This window comes from Schistocerca gregaria, chromosome 5 (genome assembly GCF_023897955.1).
Source record: "Schistocerca gregaria isolate iqSchGreg1 chromosome 5, iqSchGreg1.2, whole genome shotgun sequence".
In the NCBI taxonomy this organism is placed as follows: domain Eukaryota; kingdom Metazoa; phylum Arthropoda; class Insecta; order Orthoptera; family Acrididae; genus Schistocerca; species Schistocerca gregaria.
In genome coordinates this window covers 66,023,801-66,043,322 of record NC_064924.1, presented here as the reverse complement: position 1 = coordinate 66,043,322, position 19,522 = coordinate 66,023,801, and positions in this window count along the sequence as shown.

The following is a 19,522-nucleotide window of genomic DNA, read 5'->3' as shown; positions in this document are numbered from 1 at the left end:
GAGCACATAATCATTGTGACTTTACATCATGACAGTCAATACATATTTACTTATATTCGCTTATATCAGGCTAATAACGTCAAATGCAAGAATATAAGTTGCTGCTTGCTATGCAAGTATATAGGATCTGTCTAAGAAAGACAATTTTTTTATATTTTAAAAGTCTCAAATTGAACAAATTTCTCTTTGCACTTATATTACTTTTTAACTTTTGCATCTGCTATTGTAGAAGCATCATAAGTCTGGCTACTTGTACTAACAGTATTTGACTAGGAAAAGCACAGATTTCTGATAACCCTGAACATGCTTCCTTTTATTATATGACATTCATGTGCTTGTTAAATACATCCCAGTTAGACTTCTAAACAATTATGATGTGCAGTCATTACCCTTAACATATGATGCGAAAGTTGACAAACAAAATAAAAATAAATATAGTTTATTAATACATGATCTTACAAACATAGCTTTGGACAAGAAATAGCCAGGTTAATAAATGTTTCTTTCCAGATTATGAAGTGATAGTTGTTTATTCCTTATGCCTACTGTTTCTTTTTTGTGTGATAATCAGAATATCAGGTATTTTCTAATTTTAAGTACACACTTGAAAACCTATCAATTCATGTAATAGCATAGATAGCGAGTTGAAACATGTCAGACTTACCTGAAAGGACAAGGCGTTTTGTTGAAACCAAAAACGAGTGGAAAAAATTGCCAAGAAAGGGCGCTGAACAGCAACACGCCAAGAGAACTCCTACAGCTCCAGAACTGTCTGGAAACCCCATTACATGATGCAAAAATCACGGTGTGGAGTAGATGTATCAGTATTGATGGGGTCTCTTTTCTTTGAGTAAAATGCTTTTCAAGTGATCAACAGGGCGGGTGCAAGTATGCCGTTATTTTACTGAATCGTAATATCTCTTGCCAGCTTGATAAACACGTGTTGGAAGGTACAACTTTTCTTCAGGACGGCGCTGCACCTCATATTTTTACATGTATAAAAGACATCTTGCGCATTTCATTTGGTGAGGATCATGTGCTGATTCGCCACTTTCGTCTAGTCTCCCAAGACCTCAATCGATTTTGTTATGGGTTGTGGGGTTACCTGAAGTCACAAGTCTACTGTGCTGGTCTGACCTTGTTAGGGATGCTAAAAGACAACATCTGACGACAATTGCTCACAACATTGCCCTTAGACTGCAGGTATTGTTGATGAACGACAGCTGCCATGTTGAACATTTGCTATAAAGAACATCATCTTTGCTAAAAATCAATTGCTATGCAGCTCATTGCTTTTGTATGATAAGAAGCACCATCTGTTAGTCATTTTCCCCCTACCTACATTATCTCAAGAAGTGCTGAATTTTCAAATGTTAACATACTTTTGGGTTACACTTTTAACAGTCTGTGGTGTAAGGACAACATAGGAAGAAAAACCAAAAGTATTTATAACTATGTATATTACCTTGCTATTCAGCAGTTAAGAGTGTTTCCAAACAATATCAGATTCTCTCCATATTTTCCACTCATTGTAATACTCTCTAGTTATTAGACATTGACATTCGTGTGCAGCAGTGCATTCTCTCCTATTCCACTCTTTAAATAATCTTTCTCATATGTCGAGTAATATTTATCTGCCATTTCTGGCATTATCTCGCTATACATTACAATTTTGCCCACTAAAGTCGGTTTCTACTTTGTTTCAGTTACTTTCTCTATTTAGCATAGATGGTAAAAATAACATTTCTTTTCATTCAAAACTTTTAGTAATTAGCATTAAATATTATTGTTCCATATGTCTCTGCACTTTCATATCTGCAAGATCAGCTAATCTCAAGATTTATTCTATCTCTTGTAACACATTTTCATTTACTTTCCCTAATAACAATTTCCTTGCCATTATTTCAAACATGATCTCATGAACATAACTTACTAGGATACATGACGTTGAGTCCCTAATCATAGCTTCCTCAATCTTCATTTGTTGTCAATACATCATCATAATCATTTTTGCTCACATAAAACATCAGCATCATAAAGCCCTAATATGTTGTCCATAACCCTACCCATTCACGATATATTCTCAATACCTAACAAGCCACTTCAAAATATCAGCAGCAGAAAATTCTCACCCTACAGAATTATTGTTGATAACCACATAATAATATTTACATCCTCATAATCTTACTACACATAACATTCTGAATCCAATCATCACCTACTTCACAAGATCAGGGCAACAGCACATAATACTAGTTTCAGACTCACTACATTTACAATAAGTTAACTCAAACAAATAGTTCCAAAATTCAACATGTCCAAAGAATATCGAAAATCTAGATACCACATGTTCCAGAATCTTTGTAGGATTCTTTGGACTGTGGTATATAACATTCGGAATCCACATCATCAGGATAAAGGGTAAGACATTTAAAACTCCTTGACAGAATATTTGGCGAAATACACATCGGATTAAAAAAAGTGGTAATAAACATTGTTCATCTCGAACAGGGACATGCATTAACATAACGGTCGACCTCCCTTCACCACCCCCTGTCGTCGGGAGGGGGGGGGGGGGAGCGACTTTCAAATCTTAAGTAGGAACCTCCACTTTTTATTGCAGATTTGTATTCTCTGTGAAGAATATGTAACTTTTGTATGAAACGTTTCTTTCATTTCATGGTAATCGGTAAACATGCAAGTGAGGTGACAACTGTTTCAGAACGGTACTGTGTCAAACAAATGCACCTCCGATTAAGTCAATCGAAGTACTACTTTGATATTTTTGATAATGCTATCATGTGACACCTCCCGCAATCGAAGGAAGCACATACCGTGATCATGGGTTCAGCCCGCTGTCAAACTGTGCATGCTACTTCAATGATTCGGGTTGTACACGTCTCGTCGCTGTTGTTCCACCATGTTAACGATTGCAGAGAGGGTCTATATCATTGCCGCGTACTTTGAGGTTAATAAAAATCTTCACGAACCCCGACAGGAATGTGTAAACCTGTTTACTGAAAGGGGAAGTTTTAAACCCCGACAAAAAGTCCTACCGCGGCATGTGACAAACGAAAATAACACAGTGAATGTTTCAGTTGCGGTTGCTGTAAATCCTCAAGTAAGTTCTCGGCAAACTGCGCAAGATTAAGGAATTTCGCAGAGAAGTGTTCTACACATACTGCATGCGCACAAATGACATCCATTTCATTTATCGCTACATCAAGGACTGCATGGTGACGATTTTCACAATCTCCTGAACTTCTGAAACTAGATACAGGAATAACTGTCAGTCACTGATAATTTCATTTCACAGATACTTTTCACCGATGAATCAAATTTTACGAATCGTGGTCAAGTGAATCGACATAATATGCATTATTGGTCAATAAAGGATCCCCATTGGGTAAGGCAAGTTGAACATCAACACCAACGGAGTGTAAATGTTTGGTGCGGTATTTTAGGTACGCAAGTAATTGGCCTAAATTTCACGGAAGATAATCTGACTGGTAAAATGTATAGCGACATTGTGGATAATGTTTTACCCATACTAATGGACGGTATTCAACTTCAAACGGGACTGGATATGTGGTTTCGACACGATGGATGCCCAGCGCATTATTCATGAGTAGCCCGAGAAGTTCTGAATCGAAACCACCCTGGTCGATAGATGGGACGATTAGGTCCTTAAACGTGGCCCGCACGTTCACTGGATTTGACTTCTGCCGATTTTCTTCTGTGAGGGTGGATGTACCAACAACCCCCGAAGATATGTGGCAGCGAATTCACAATGAATGTGCAAATTTCAGTGCAGAGACACTAATACACTTCGGATTGCCATTCAGACACAAAGTTGCGATGTACATTAGAAACAACGGACATTTCGAACATTTGCTGAACCGAAACACTTCTGAGATATAAGAGGACTCAGGGTAATCAAGCAACCCGAGATAGTGAAAGGAAGGGGACTCACCAAAATCAGGCATTATTTGTAATGTGGTGAAAAAGTTTTGTCCATAACTTTTCAAATCCCATGGATATCTAGCATTGAACTTTGTATGGATGGGGAAGAAGCAACAATTTGTAGAAATATTATTACTGCTACTGAATTAGAACGTAGTAGGAAAAATAAAAGAGATATCTCTAGACGAAAAAAAAGCCGAGAAAAACTAGTAAGGTAGAAATGGAGTTGAAAGATTTCTTGTTTTATTCCTACAAAAGTTACTTGTAATTAATGCATACTCTACGATTTTTCAAATTAAATCAAACATCACCATGACACTACAAATTAACATTTACTGAATCTTATTTGTACTGCTCTTTTTGTGTTTATAATCTATAGGTACATCCTATCAATGCCATTTCTATATATCACATTAAATAGTCAGAAATGACAGAGCCAACTTTTCAGTATATCAGACACTCATCCAAATCTCTTCCAAAGAAAATAAATTGTAATCACCCTCAAAGGCTCAGTTTTAACCCTAGTGATCTTGGAATGTAAGGTATCAGAAGGTTTCACCAGTCATTTTAAGAGTCTCACTATAAAGTATACCAAGATTCATTCATTCTTTGTTGTGTGATGCAAGAATATCCCCAGTATAAAAGACCAAGAATGAGTGCCACAAATAAAAGTAAAGATACTACGTACCTAAATTTATTTCTGGAAAGAGAGAAGTACTCCAAGTATGTCAAAATACAGTTGTTTCTACTTTGGTAATTCCGAAATTTATGGTTCAGAGGGTTTATAAGAAACAGTTAACGAGTGAATTATCACCCTGAGAAAGAAGAGGGAGTGAGACACATTCAAAACAGCACAGAAACAATTCATTTAGTCTCTGAATCACATTAAACCACATTACTGCCATGATCATTCAAAGTGCCAGTTTCTGTCAAGTGAATTATCCATTAAAAATTGTGGAGGATGTATATTTCAACACAAAATCTTGAAATGAAAATGAAGTAAGGTTTCTTTTATAATACTTTTAGCAGAAACATAAGTTTCAATACACTGACTAACAAACAAGAGATATTTGCAGAAAAGCATGAAGCAGATGCTAGTCGAACCCCTATATTTGGATGTTGTACCTAAATCTTCAAAAATAAGACGTACTGAGCCTGCTAAGTAAGTTGTGTGCCACTTTTTTTTGGATCATCAGTGTCATGACTGGTTTGATGAGGCCCGCCACGAATTCCTCTCCTGCGCTAACCTCTTCATCTCATAGTAGCACTTGCAACCTACGTCCTCTATTATTTGCTGGATGTTTTTCCAATCTCTGTTTTCCTCTATAGTTTTTGCCTTCTATAGTTCCATCTAGTACCATGGAAGTCATTCCCTCATATGTTAACAGATGTCCTATAATCCTGACAGACCTTCTCCTTATCAGTGTTTTCCACATATTCCTTTCCTCTCCGATTCTGCGTAGAACCTCCTCATTCCTTACCTTATCAGTCCACCTAATTTTCAACATTCATCTGTAGCACCACATCTAAAATGCTTCGACTCTCTTCTATTGCGGTTTTCCCACAGTCCATGTTTCACTACCATACAATGTTGTACTCCAGACGTACATTCTCAGAAATTTCTTCCTCAAATTAAGGCCGATGTTTAATATTAGTAGACTTCTCTTGGCCAGGAACGCTCTTTTTGCCATTGTTAGTCTGCTTTTGATGTCCTTCTTGCTCAGTCCGTCACTCGTTATTTTACTGCCTAGGTAGCAGAATTCCTTAACTTCATCTACTTCCTGACCATCAATCCTGATGTTAAGTTTCTCGCTTTTCTCATTTCTACTGCTTCTCACTACATTCGTCTTTCTTCGATTTACTCTTAGTCCATACTCTCTACGCATTAGACTGTTCATTCCATTCAGCAGATCATGTAATTCTACTTCACTTTCACTCAGGATAGTAATGTCATCAGCGAAAAGTATCATAGCTATCCTTTCACCTTGAATTATAAGTCCACTACTGAAACTTTCTATTGTATCCATCCTTGCTTCCTCGATGTACACATTGAACGGTAGGGGCGAAAGACTACATCATTGTCTTACACCCTATTTAATACGAGCACTTCGTTCTTGGTCGTCCACTCTTATTATTCCCTCTTGGCTCTTGTACAAATTGTATATTACCCGTCTCTCCCTATAGCTTACACCCATTTTTCTCAGAAATTCGATCACCTTGCACCATTTTACATCGTCAAACGCTTTTTCCAGGTCGACAAATCCTGGTTTTTCTTTAGTATTGCTTCCATTATTAACCGCAGCGTCAGAATTACCTCTCTCGTGCCTTTATCTTTTCTAAAGCCAAACTGATAGTCGCAAAGCGCATCCTCAATTCTCTTTTCCATTCTTCTGTATATTATTCTTGTTAGCAATTTGGATGCATGAGCTGTAAAGCCGATTGTGCGATAGATCTCGCACTTGTCAGCACTTGTCGTCTTCGGAATTGTGTGGACGATGCTTTTTCGAAATTCAGATGGTATGTAGCCAGACTCATGCCTTTCTACACAGCAACGTGAATAGTGGTTTGTTGCCACTACCCCCAACGATTTTAGAAATTCTGTCCTCAAAAGCTCTTTTTAATTCGGATTCTAATACCGAATCCCCTATCTCTTTTAAATAGACTCCTGTTTCTTCTTCTATCACATCAGACAAATATCTCCCACATAGAGGCTTTCAATGTATTCTTTCCACTTATCCGCTCTGTCGTCTGCATTTAACAGTGGAATTCCCGTTGCACTCTTAATGTTATCACCTTCGCTTTTAATGTCAGTGAAGGCTGACTTTCCTGTGTGCTCGGTCTGTCCTAACGACAATCATTTCTTTTTCTGTTTCTTCACATTTTTCATGCGGCCATTTCGCCTTAGCTTCCCTGCACTTCCTATTTTCTTCATTCCTCAGCGACTTGTATTTCTGTATTTCTGATTCTTCCGGAACACTTTTGTACATCCTCCTTTCATCGACAAATTGAAGTATTTCTTCTGTTACCCATGGTTTCTTCGTAATTACCTTCTTTGTACCCTTGTTTTCCTTCTCAACTTCTCTTGTCGCCCTTTTTAGGGATGTCCATTCCTCTTCAACTGTACTGCCTACTGAGCTATTCTTTATTGCTGTATCTATAGCCTTAGAGAACTTCAAGCTAATCTCGTCCTGCTTAGTACTTCTTTGCGTATTGACTCTTCCTAACTGATGTCTTAAAATTCAGCTTACTCTTCATCACTGATATGTTGTGATCTGAGTCTACATCTGCTCCTGGGTACGCCTTATAATCCAGTATCTGATTCCGGAACCTCTGTCTGACCATGATGTAATCTGACTGAGATCTTCCCGTATCACCCGGCCTTTTCCAAGTATACCTCCTCCTCTTTTGATTCCTGAACAAGTACCCGCTATTACTAGCTGAAGTTTATTACAAATTTCAATAAATCTTTCTCCTTTCTCATTCCTTGTTCCAAGCCCATATTCTCCTGTACTCCTTCCCCTACAACTGCATTCCAGTCCCCCACGACTATTAGATTGTCATCTCCCTTTACATACTGTGTTACCCTTTCATTATCCTCATATACTTTCTCTATCTCTTCACCTTCAGATTGCGATGTTAGCATGTACTCCTCAACTATAGTTCTGTGATGGTTTGCTGTCGATTCAGGTAAGAATAACCCTATCACTTAACTGTTCACAGTAACACACTCTTTGCCCTACCTTCCTATTCATAACGAATCCTACTCCCGTTATACCATTTTCTGCTCCTGTTGATATGGCCCTATACTCATCTGACCAGAAATCTCTGCCTTCTTCCCACTTCACTGACCCCTGCTATATCCAGATTGAGTCGTTTCATTTCCCTTTTCAGATTTTCTACTTTCCCTACCACGTTCAAGCTTCTGACATTCCACCCCCCCCCCCCCCCCCGACTCGTAGAATGTTATAATTTCGTTGATTATTCAATCTTTTTCTCATGGTAACCTCCCCCTTGGCAGTCCCCTCCCGGAGATCCGAATGGGGGACTATTCCGGAATCTTTTGCCAATGGTGAGATCATCATGACACTTCTTCAACTACAGGCCACATGTCCTGTGGATACACGTTACGTGTCTTTAATGCAGTGGTTTCCATTGCCTTCTGCATCCTCATGTCGTTGATCATTGCTGATTCTTCCGCCTTTAGGGGCAATTTCCCACCCCTAGGACAAGAGAGTGCCCTGAACCTCTATCCGCTCCTCCGTCCTCTTTGACAAGGCCGTTAGCAGAATGAGGGTGACTTCTTATGCCGGAAGTCTTCGGCCGCCAATGCTGATTATTAATCAATATTTAAGCAACGGTGGGATTCGAACCCGGGACGGAAGCCATTGTGATTCTGAATCAAAGACGCTACCCCTAGACCACGGGGAGGGACACTAATCGAGACCTTAAGTTTTACAAATAGCTGTTGGAGTCTTACCATTATGGGTAACCATAGAGTCTTAAAAGTCTGTCATCGTTTGTTAAAGAAAGAAGTGCTTGTTTGTTTCAGATTATATAACAAATTACAATTAATTTCCATGAATAACATATGTATCTTAAATAGGGGCAAAGAATTTCACATAGGTAGCTATAATGCTTCTGAATTTTGTTAAAGAAGGCAATTTTTTTCATTCCACTTGTTACATATTAAAATTTTGATTCACATAATATGTTGTTGTTGTGGTCTTCAGTCCTGCGACTGGTTTGATGCAGCTCTCCATGCTCATAAAAAAAATATATACCTGCTAAATATATCATGTAATAATGTAAAATATTTAGCGCATGTAACTACAATATTGACTGTTTCTAAATTGTACTCAGAGAGTCAGTTTCATAACTGTGTTATGTCAAAAATTATGGAATATGTATATCATACATGTAATTACTTCATTCATGTTACTATTTTAGTACAAAATGCCACAGTGATGAATGTCCCTGATCACTACAAAACTAATTGTGAGCAGACCACCTATTTAAGAACTACCTTCCAAATGCTTTTGTGCAAAATTAAATGGGTAATGCGAAAACTGTGGCCCAATGCATAGCTCTTAAAGTGGGGAGTTTGGGAAGCAAATATCTCATTCTGACTATTTGCTGTCTGGCTGAAGTAATATGTTGCCGATAATTTTGAGCTTATTGCTCATATCTTCCAGGATATCAATTAGATGCCTACAATATAATGTATGTGAAGGGATCAAACAGAAATAATGATTAAACTCAATATTAACATTAATTTATATACATACTTACGAGGGCAACATATTAGTGAACAATCAAAACCAGTGATAATTACCTCCATCCAAATTCACATAAAGATTGAATGGAAAGCAATTTCATTCCCTTACCAGTTATTACTTCTTGGCCTCCTAAGAATTTACTCCCTCCTGGTGTTGAGTGACAGCTGACACCTATTAAATCCTGTAATGCTTGATTCGAACAGTGACAATCATTACCATCTCGAAGGAGATGAGACGGGAGATCGGCCAGGATTTCACAAGAGTGAAATAAATTTAACGACTCTGCCAATGCTGGCAACTATGTTCACCACAAGTAACACTGATGCGCCGAGCTGTACGGTGCAGACGTGCCGACCCCTTCACGAAGAACTGTCCGTATCTGAGCAGGACTCCAAGATGCAGCACCCTATACCGCACTGCTACGCCAAGTCGATCCACACACTTTCACGTCCTACTGGAAGAAGTTCTCCGATGCGGACACCTTTACATCCTACCATCCAGTCCTTCTCATACGGCACTCATGTACACCCCAGGTAATCCTTGCTGCCAAACGGGTCCAGTCATCAATCATAAAATTACGAACCACTGCGGTCCATCCATGAGGATTACCTCCAACAGAGAATTCCCCCAAAATTAACATGTTTTTACAGCCTCCAGTGAAAACATGAAGCCGCGTGGAGTGGCCGCGCTGTTAGGGGCGCCATGTCTCGGATTTCACGGCCCCTCTGGGCGGAGGCTCGAGCCCTCCATCGGACATGGGTGTGTGTGTTGTTCTTAGCATAAGTCAGTTTAAGTAGTGTGTAAGTCTAGGGACCGATGATCTTAGCAGTCTGGTCCCTTAAGAATTCACACGCATTTCAACATTTTAACACTTTCACAACATGAAACTCTTCCCTACTATAAAAAAGTATTAATTTCAGTGCTACGTTCTGACGTCACACTTCCTTACGCCAACTATATGTTCTCCTGCCAACATCCACAACCTCGCAACAGGGTTTGAGAAAGTCAGAGAGGACCACTACGAGACCGGAATTTGTTTCTGGAGGCTTGCACTTTCCACGGGCGGCTGTTGCTAATCTATAAAAGAAGTCAGAAAACATGGAAAATTCGCCCCTGACTACTGCGCACGGAGCCATACAGCTAGAGGCAAGACCTTAGCCCACAGCAGTCGTTATGGGAGGACAATGCTTGCCGCTCTCCGTAAGTTTGGGTCCGACCTCACTTCCCAGAATTTTACGCCACTCAGACTGCAGTCCTGTATACAGGTCACTGACTTGCGTGTCCTGTTGTCCTGTATCGAATGTCCCACACACACTCCAGACATTCATAATCAATTAAAAATCGTCAACACGTTAATAAGGAGAGACATGCAAATTACACAAGGCACCCTAATACCAGTCGCCTGGTTTTACGACATCAGTAATATTTTCCAAATCGAATGTCCCTGTTGTCAGCCTCAGAACGATAAATGTATTCTAATTATTAATGAAACCACCACTCAAAATGCTTGCCGCTTTTCAACTTTTATTCAGATTTCTGCCTCCAGTACTGCCTTTAATAACTTCTGTATTATTCCATTAATCATTATTTCAATACTCTTGCATGGCAGCTGAACCCAAACTGACCTCCTTGCCTATCCATAATAACTCCAATAATGAACTCAATTTTGCAGATTGCCACAAGATAACCACAATTTTTGTATACCGGAACAGAAGAGAATCGAAGCATTTGAGATGTGGTGCTACAGACGAATTTTGAAAATCGTAAAATATAGTTAAGGCAGAAAACATTTATAATTTGAAGCTCACCATTAATCATACACAAATCACACAATATCACCAGTCGAATCCAATAGAACATGGAAATAAATCAATTAGAGCATTACCCAGAGCGAAGCAAAATTCAAGTTTCATATCACAAATAAGATAAACGAGAGTACTAAGCATTAATGTATGATTTGGTTTATTTCGTTTCTTAACTGTCATAAACTCTAGGACTTTAATTTTTTACACTACTGTTAATCTTCTCCTTAAATTCGTTTTCTCACCAAAAGTACGTCACCTTTGAACATAAACTGGCATAGCTTTACTTTCACAAATCAGACTTGTTCTCTGTCTTAAGAGAAGTGTCATCTCTAAACTGCAGTATCGTCAGAATCAAGCATTCAATGCAAATTAAGTACATCATTAGCATTATTACAGTGTTGTTTCAAAATGAATCTGAGTAATTCTTGATCAATCATTGAAATATGCCACTCAAAATTACAAAAACTTGTATCAAAATTTGGTATTGTACATAAGCCCACATTATTCGCAGCATTGCTACAAAACGGTATGCCACTGTTTCTAAACCGACTACAAAATTCATTCGCATTCTTGTACCATCAGTTAAGTTATAACTGAGTACAAAATGGTAATAATTATTCCAAAGCAGAAAAAGTTTTTAAAAATTCAAATATTTCTTTCCACACAAATCCTTTGCAAAGGACAAATATTTTTTAAGTAATTAAGATTTCTAGTTCGTCTACTTTTGACAGTTCAGGTTAAAATTTGTCTTTTACTGCAGGAAAAATTTCCCCTCTCCATATCAGTGCAAACTGCTTTAATTAAAGTGTCACATTCCATACAGCCATTACGACAATGAACTGTTATACTTTGAAATTTAGCTCTAACAAAACTAGCAATCACAAGGTTTTGTACATCTTTTCTCAGATACAATATGACCATTGGACAGTCTCGTCCTGACTTTAGACTGTAATTTAGACTTTTCGCCTTTCCCTAACGCCTACGAGCCAATTTCTGTTGTTTAGTAATTATTATTTTAACATGGTCGTGAGTAATGTGAGCTTCTCGTCTGTTATGATATTTGTCTCACTTAATTCATTTTTCAATTCGCTCTTTGTTTCTCATAATTCATTTTTCAGATACCTCTTTGCATTATCTATTTTACTGTACACCTGATCACCAACGTCTCCTAATTTTTGTCCGCTTTAGCGCTGTTCCACGGATTTTATTGTTTAGTATATTATTCTCCCTTAGCAAATGTTCAAATAGTGAATTCGCTATTGTAGACGAGCTCCTAAGCATTACATTTCCACTCTGAAATACTCCACTCGATATTATACACTCCTGGAAATGGAAAAAAGAACACATTGACACCGGTGTGCCAGACCCACCATACTTGCTCCGGACACTGCGAGAGGGCTGTACAAGCAATGATCACACGCACGGCACAGCGGACACACCAGGAACCGCGGTGTTGGCCGTCGAATGGCGCTAGCTGCGCAGCATTTGTGCACCACCGCCGTCAGTGTCAGCCAGTTTGCCGTGGCATACGGAGCTCCATCGCAGTGTTTAACACTGGTAGCATGCCGCGACAGCGTGGACGTGAACCGTATGTGCAGTTGACGGACTTTGAGCGAGGGCGTATAGTGGGCATGCGGGAGGCCGGGTGGACGTACCGCCGAATTGCTCAACACGTGGGGCGTGAGGTCTCCACAGTACATCGATGTTGTCGCCAGTGGTCGGCGGAAGGTGCACGTGCCCGTCGACATGGGACCGGACCGCAGCGACGCACGGATGCACGCCAAGACCGTAGGATCCTACGCAGTGCCGTAGGGGACCGCACCGCCACTTCCCAGCAAATTAGGGACACTGTTGCTCCTGGGGTATCGGCGAGGACCATTCGCAACCGTCTCCATGAAGCTGGGCTACGCTCCCACACACCGTTAGGCCGTCTTGCGCTCACGCCCCAACATCGTGCAGCCCGCCTCCAGTGGTGTCGCGACAGGCGTGAATGGAGGAACGAATGGAGACGTGTCGTCTTCAGCGATGAGAGTCGCTTCTGCCTTGGTGCCAATGATGGTCGTATGCGTGTTTGGCGCCGTGCAGGTGAGCGCCACAATCTGGACTGCATACGACCGAGGCACACAGGGCCAACACCCGGCATCATGGTGTGGGGAGCGATCTCCTACACTGGCCGTACACCTCTGGTGATCGTCGAGGGGACACTGAATAGTGCACGGTACATCCAAACCGCCATCGAACCCATCGTTCTACCATTCCTAGACCGGCAAGGGAACTTGCTGTTCCAACAGGACAATGCACGTCCACATGTATCCCGTGCCACCCAACGTGCTCTACAAGGTGTAAGTCAACTACCCTGGCCAGCAAGATCTCCGGATCTGTCCCCCATTGAGCATGTTTGGGACTGGATGAAGCGTCGTCTCACGCGGTCTGCACGTCCAGCACGAACGCTGGTCCAACTGAGGCGCCAGGTGGAAATGGCATGGCAAGCCGTTCCACAGGACTACATCCAGCATCTCTACGATCGTCTCCATGGGAGAATAGCAGCCTGCATTGCTGCGAAAGGTGGATATACACTGTACAAGTGCCGACATTGTGCATGCTCTGTTGCCTGTGTGTATGTGCCTGTGGTTCTGTCAGTGTGATCATGTGATGTATCTGACCCCAGGAATGTGTCAATAAAGTTTCCCCTTCCTGGGACAATGAATTCACGGTGTTCTTATTTCAATTTCCAGGAGTGTATTTCCAACTTGAAAGTTACCTCCTGAAACATTGTTCAAACTGTGAATCATTTTCCACTAACATTCTGTACTCTGCTTCCTACATAATCATACCAAACATTTGTTGTGTTTGTGTATTTTCTGTAGGGGGCCGCCAGATGTGGCCTCTGATATTGGTAAGGGGTAGTCGAGTGGAGAGGTGTGGTGGAGTGGTTCTGTAGACCATTAAGTAAACAGTCATTTATTTCTGCCAGATTTACAATCACTCTGTCTTCTTCCGAGCACAGTGTCCAATGGGCGTGAAAAGCTTGCATCACACAGAAGAGCTTGAAGGGCGTGAGCACCTTGCGTCATGTTACTACCATGATTCTATCAATGTCTGACGTCAGTGCCCTGCAATGGCCATGCAGAGACTGCATCGCACGTAAGCGCTGGTTGCGCACCAGCATCTTGCTAGGTATTACTAGCGTGGTGCTTGTAGTATCTGACGTCAGTGCCGTGCAAAAGGCATGCTGAGCCTGCATCCCACGGAAGTGCTGCTCATGCAACAGCACCTTGCCAGGTATTACTAGCGTGGTGCTAGCAGTATCTGACGTCAGTGCCGTGCAATGTGCGTGCTGAGCCTGCATCGCACGGAAGCGCTGGTCAAGCATCAGCACCTTGCGAGGTATTACTAGCATGATGCTAGCAGTATCTGACGTCAGTGCTGTGCAATGGGCATGCTGAACCTGCATCGCACGGAAGCGCTGGTCAAGCATCAGCACCTTGCGAGGTATCACTAGTGTGGTGCTAGCAGTATCTGACATCAGTGCCATGCAATTGTTTTGCTGAGCCTACATCGCACGGAAGTGCTGGTAACGCGTCATCAAACTGCAAAGTATTACTAGCGTGATGCTAGCAGTAACTGACATCAGTGCTGTGCAATGGGCGTCCTGAGTCTGCATCGTACTGAAGAGCTAGTCGCACATGCGAGATATTACTAGCATGGTGCCAGCAGCATCTGACGTTCAGTGCCGTGCTATGGGCATGCAGAGCCTGCATCGCACGGAAGCACTGGTCACGCATCAGCACCTTGAGAGTAATTACTAGCGTGATGCAACTGTATCTGACGTCAGTGCTGCGCAATGGGCGTGCTCAGCCTGCATCGCATGGAAGCGCTGGTCACGCGTCAGCACCTTTAGAGGTATTTCTAGCGTGACGCTAGCAGTATCTGACGTCAGTGGTGTGCATTGGCGTGCTGAGCCTGCATCAGATGGAAGCAAGGATCACGAGTCAGCATCTTGTGAAGTAATACAAGCATGTTGCTAGCAGTATCTGACAAAAGTGTCATGCAATTGTCTTGCTGAGCCTTCATCGCACGGAAGCGCTGGTCACGCATCAGCAAATTGCAAAGTATTACTAGCGTGATGCTAGCAGTATCTGAAATCAGTGCTGTGTAATGGGCGTCCTGAACCTGCATCGTATAGAAGTGCTGGTCGAGCATCAACACATTGCGAGGTATTACTGACGTGGTGCTAGCAGTATCTGACGTCAGTGGTGTGCAAGTTGCGTGATTAGCCTGCATCGCACAGAAGCGCTGGTCGCGCTTCACCACCTTGTGAGGTATTACTAGCGTGGTGCTAGCAGTATGTGACATCAGTGCCATGCAATGGACTTGCTGAGCCTGCATCGCACGGAAGCGCTGGTAACACGTCAGCACCTTGCAAACTATTACTAGGTTGATGCTAGCAGTATCTGACACCCATGCTGTGCAATGGGCGTGCTGAGCCTGCATCGCATGGAAGCATTGGTAACACGTCATCACCTTGCCAACTATTACTAGCGTGATGCTAGTAATATCTGACGTCTCTGCTGTGCAATGGACGTGCTGAGCCTGCATCGCACAGAAGTGCTGGTCACGAATCAGCACATCCGAAGTATTACTAGCGTGATGCTAGCAGTATCTGACATCAGTGCCGTGCCTTGGGCGTCCTGAGCCTGCATCACACTGAAGCTTTGGTCGCGTGTCAGCACCTGGCGAGGTAACACTAGCATCGTGCTAGCAGTATCTGACATCAGTGCCATGCAATGGTCTTTCTGAGCCTGCATCATATGGAAGTGCTGGTCACTCATCACCACCTTGCACAGTATTACTAGCATGATGCTAGCAGTATCTGACGTCAGTGCTGTGCAATGTGCGTGCTGAGCCAGCATCGCACTGAAGCGCAGGTCACACATCAGCAACTTGAAAAGTATCACCAGCGTGATGCTACCAGTATCTGACATCAATGCCATGCAATGGTCTTGCTGAGCCTGCATCGCACGGAATCGCAGGTCACGCGTCAGCAACTTGCAAAGTATTACCAGTGTGATGTGAGCAGCATCTGACGTTAGTGCGGTGCAATGCACGTGCTGACCCTGCATCTCACGGAAGCGCTGGTCACGTGTCAGCACCTTGAGACGTATTACTAGCGTGGTGTTAGCAGTATCTGACGTCAGTGCTGTGCAATGGGCGTGCTGAGCCTGCATTGGACGTAAGCAAGGATCACGAGTCAGCATCTTGTGAAGTATTACTAGCATGTTGCTAGCAGTATCTGACAAAAGTGCCATGCAATGGTCTTGCTGAGCCTGCTTAGCACGGAAGCGCTGGTAATGCGTCAGCACCTTGAGAGGTATTACTAGCGAGATTCTAGTAATATCTGACGTCAGTGCTGTGGAATTGGCGTGATTAGCCTGCATTGCACAGAAGCGCCAGTCGCGCATGAGCACCTTGCGAGGTAATACTAGTGTGATGCTAGCATTATCTGACATCAGTGCCATGCAATGGTCTTGCTGAGCCTGCATCAAACTGAAGCGCTGGTAGCACATCAGAACCATGCGAGGTATTACCAGTGTGATGCTAGCATTGTCTGCCGTCAGTGCCATGCAATGGGCATGCTGAGCCTGCATCGCATGGAAGTGATGGTCACATGTCAGCATCTTGTAAACTATTACAAGCGTGATGCATCAGTATGTGACATCTGTGCCACGCAATGGACTTATTGAGCCTGCATTGCACGGAAGCACTGGTCACGCGTCAGCACCTTGCAAACTATTACTAGCATGATGCTAGCAGTATCTGACATCAGTGCCACGCAATGGACTTATTGAGCCTGCATTGCAGGGAAACACTGGTCATGCGTCAGCACCATGCGAAGTTTTACTAGCGTGATGCTAGCAGTATCTAATGTCAGTACTGTGCAATGGGTGTGTTGAGCCTGCATTGCACAGATGGGTTGGTCGCACATCAGCACCTTGCGAGGTATCACTAGCGTCATGCTAGCAGTATCTCACATCAGTGCCATGCAATGGACTTGCTGAGCCTGCATCGCATGGAAGTGCTGGTAATGTGTCCGCACCTTGCAAACTATTACTAGCGTGATGCTAGCAGTATCTGAGTTCCATCCTGGGCAATGGGCGTGCTGAGCCCGCATCACACGGACGTGCTGGTGACACGTCAGCACCTTGAGAGGTATTACTAGCGAGATGTAGGAGTGTCTAATGTCAGTGCTATCCAATGGTCTTGCATAGCCTGCATCGCATGGAAGCTCTGGTAGCGCCTCAGCATCTTGCCAGGTATTACTAGCGTGGTGCTAGCAGTATCTGACGTCACTGCCGTGGAATGGGCGTGCTGAGCCTGCATCGCACGGACGCATTGGTCGCGTGTCAGCACCTTGCGAGGTATTACCAGCGTGGTGCTACAGTATCTGACGTCAATGCTGTGCAATGAGCGTGCTGAGCCTGCGTCGCACAGAAGTGCTGGTCGCGCATCAGCACCTTGCGAGGTATCACTAGCGTGGTGCTAGCAGTTTCTGACATCAGTGCCATGCAATGGTCTTGTTGAGCCTGCATCGCATGGAAGGGCTGGTAATGCGACAGCAACTAGCAAACTATTACTAGTGTGATGTTACAGTATCTGACGTCAGTGCCGTGCTATGGGCGTGCTGAGCCTGCATTGCACGGAAGCGCTGGTCACGTGTCAGCACCTTGAGAGATATTACTAGCATGATGCTAGCAGTATCTGACGAGAGTGCTGTGCAATCGGCGTGCTGAGCCTGCATCGATCAGAAGCGCTCCTCAACTGTCAGCACCTTGTGATGTATTACTAGCATGGTGCTAGCAGTATCTGACGACAGTGCTGTGTATTGGGTGTGCTGAGACTGAATCGTATGGAAGCGCTGGTTGCGTGTCAGCACCTTGCGAGGTATCACTAGTGTGGTGCTAGCAGTATCTGACATCAGTGCCATGCATTGGTCTTACAAAGCCTGCATCGCACTGAAGCGCTGGTCATGCGTCAGCACATTGCAAAATATTACTAGCGCAATGCTAGCAGTATCTGACATCTGTGTGTGCAATGGGCGTGCTGATCCTGCATGACACTGTAGCAATGGTCGCGCATCAGCACCTTGCGAGGCATTACTAGCATGGTGCTAGCAGTATCACACGTCAGTGCCGTGCCATGGGCGTGCTGAGCCTGCATGTCTCGGTAGTGCTGGTCATGCGTCAGATCCTTGAGCGGTATTACTAGCATGATGCTTGCTGTATCTGACGTCAGTGCCGTGCAATCGGCGTGCTGAGCCTGCATTGGATGGAAGCACTGATCAACCGTCAGCACCTTGTGAACTGTTACTAGCGTGGTGCTAGCAGTATCTGACGTCTGTGCCGTGCTAAGGGTAGGCTGAACCTGCATCCCACAGGAGCGCTGGTGTCGTGTCAGGACCTTGCAAAGTATTACTAGCAAGATGCTAGCAGTATCTGATGTCAGTTCTGTGCAATGAGTGTGCTGAGCCTGCATTGCATGGAAGCGCTGGTTGGGCGTCAGCACCTTGAAAGGAATTACTAGCGTAGTGCTACCAGTATCTGATGTCAATGCCGTGCAATTGGCATGCTGAGCCTGCATCGCACTGAAGCATTGGTCACGTGTCGCACCTTGCGAGGTATCACTAGCGTGGTGCTAGCAGTTTCTGACATCAGTGCAATGCAATGGTCTTGCTGAGCCTGCATCGCATGGAAGCGCTGGTAACGCATCAGCAGTTTGCAAACTATTACTAGCGTGATGCTAGCAGCATCTGACGTCCGTGCAGTGCAAAGGAGTTGCTGAGCCTGCATCACACAGAAGTGCCTGCCACGATTCAGTACCTTCCGAAGTATTACAATCGTGTTTCTAGCAGCATCTAACGTCAGTGCTGTGCAATGGGCGTGCTGAGCCTGCTTCGCACTTTAGTACTGGTCACGCATCAGCACCTTGCGAGGTAGTACTATCATGTTGCTACAGTATCCCACATCAGTTCTGTGCTTTGGGCATGCTGATCCTGCATCGCACGGAAGCGCTGGTCATGGGTAAACCTATTGAGCGGTGTTACTAGCACGATGCTAGCAGTATCTGACATCAGTGCTGTGCAGTACGGCGTATTGAGCCTGCATCAGACACAAGCGCTGATCACGCGTCAGCACCTTGTGAAGTATTACTAGCGTGATAATAGCAGTATCTGATGTCAGTTCTATACAATGAGCACGCTGAGCCTGCATCGCAGGGAAGCAGTGGTCCCACGTCAGCACGTTGAGAGACATTACTAGCATGATGCTAGTAGTATCTGACGTCAGTGCTGTGCAATCAGCGCGCTGAGCCTGCATCGATCGGAAGCCTGCATCGCACTGTAGCACTGGTCGCGCATCAGCACCTTGCGAGGCATTACTAGCATGGTGCTAGCACTATCACACATCAGTGCCATGCTATGGG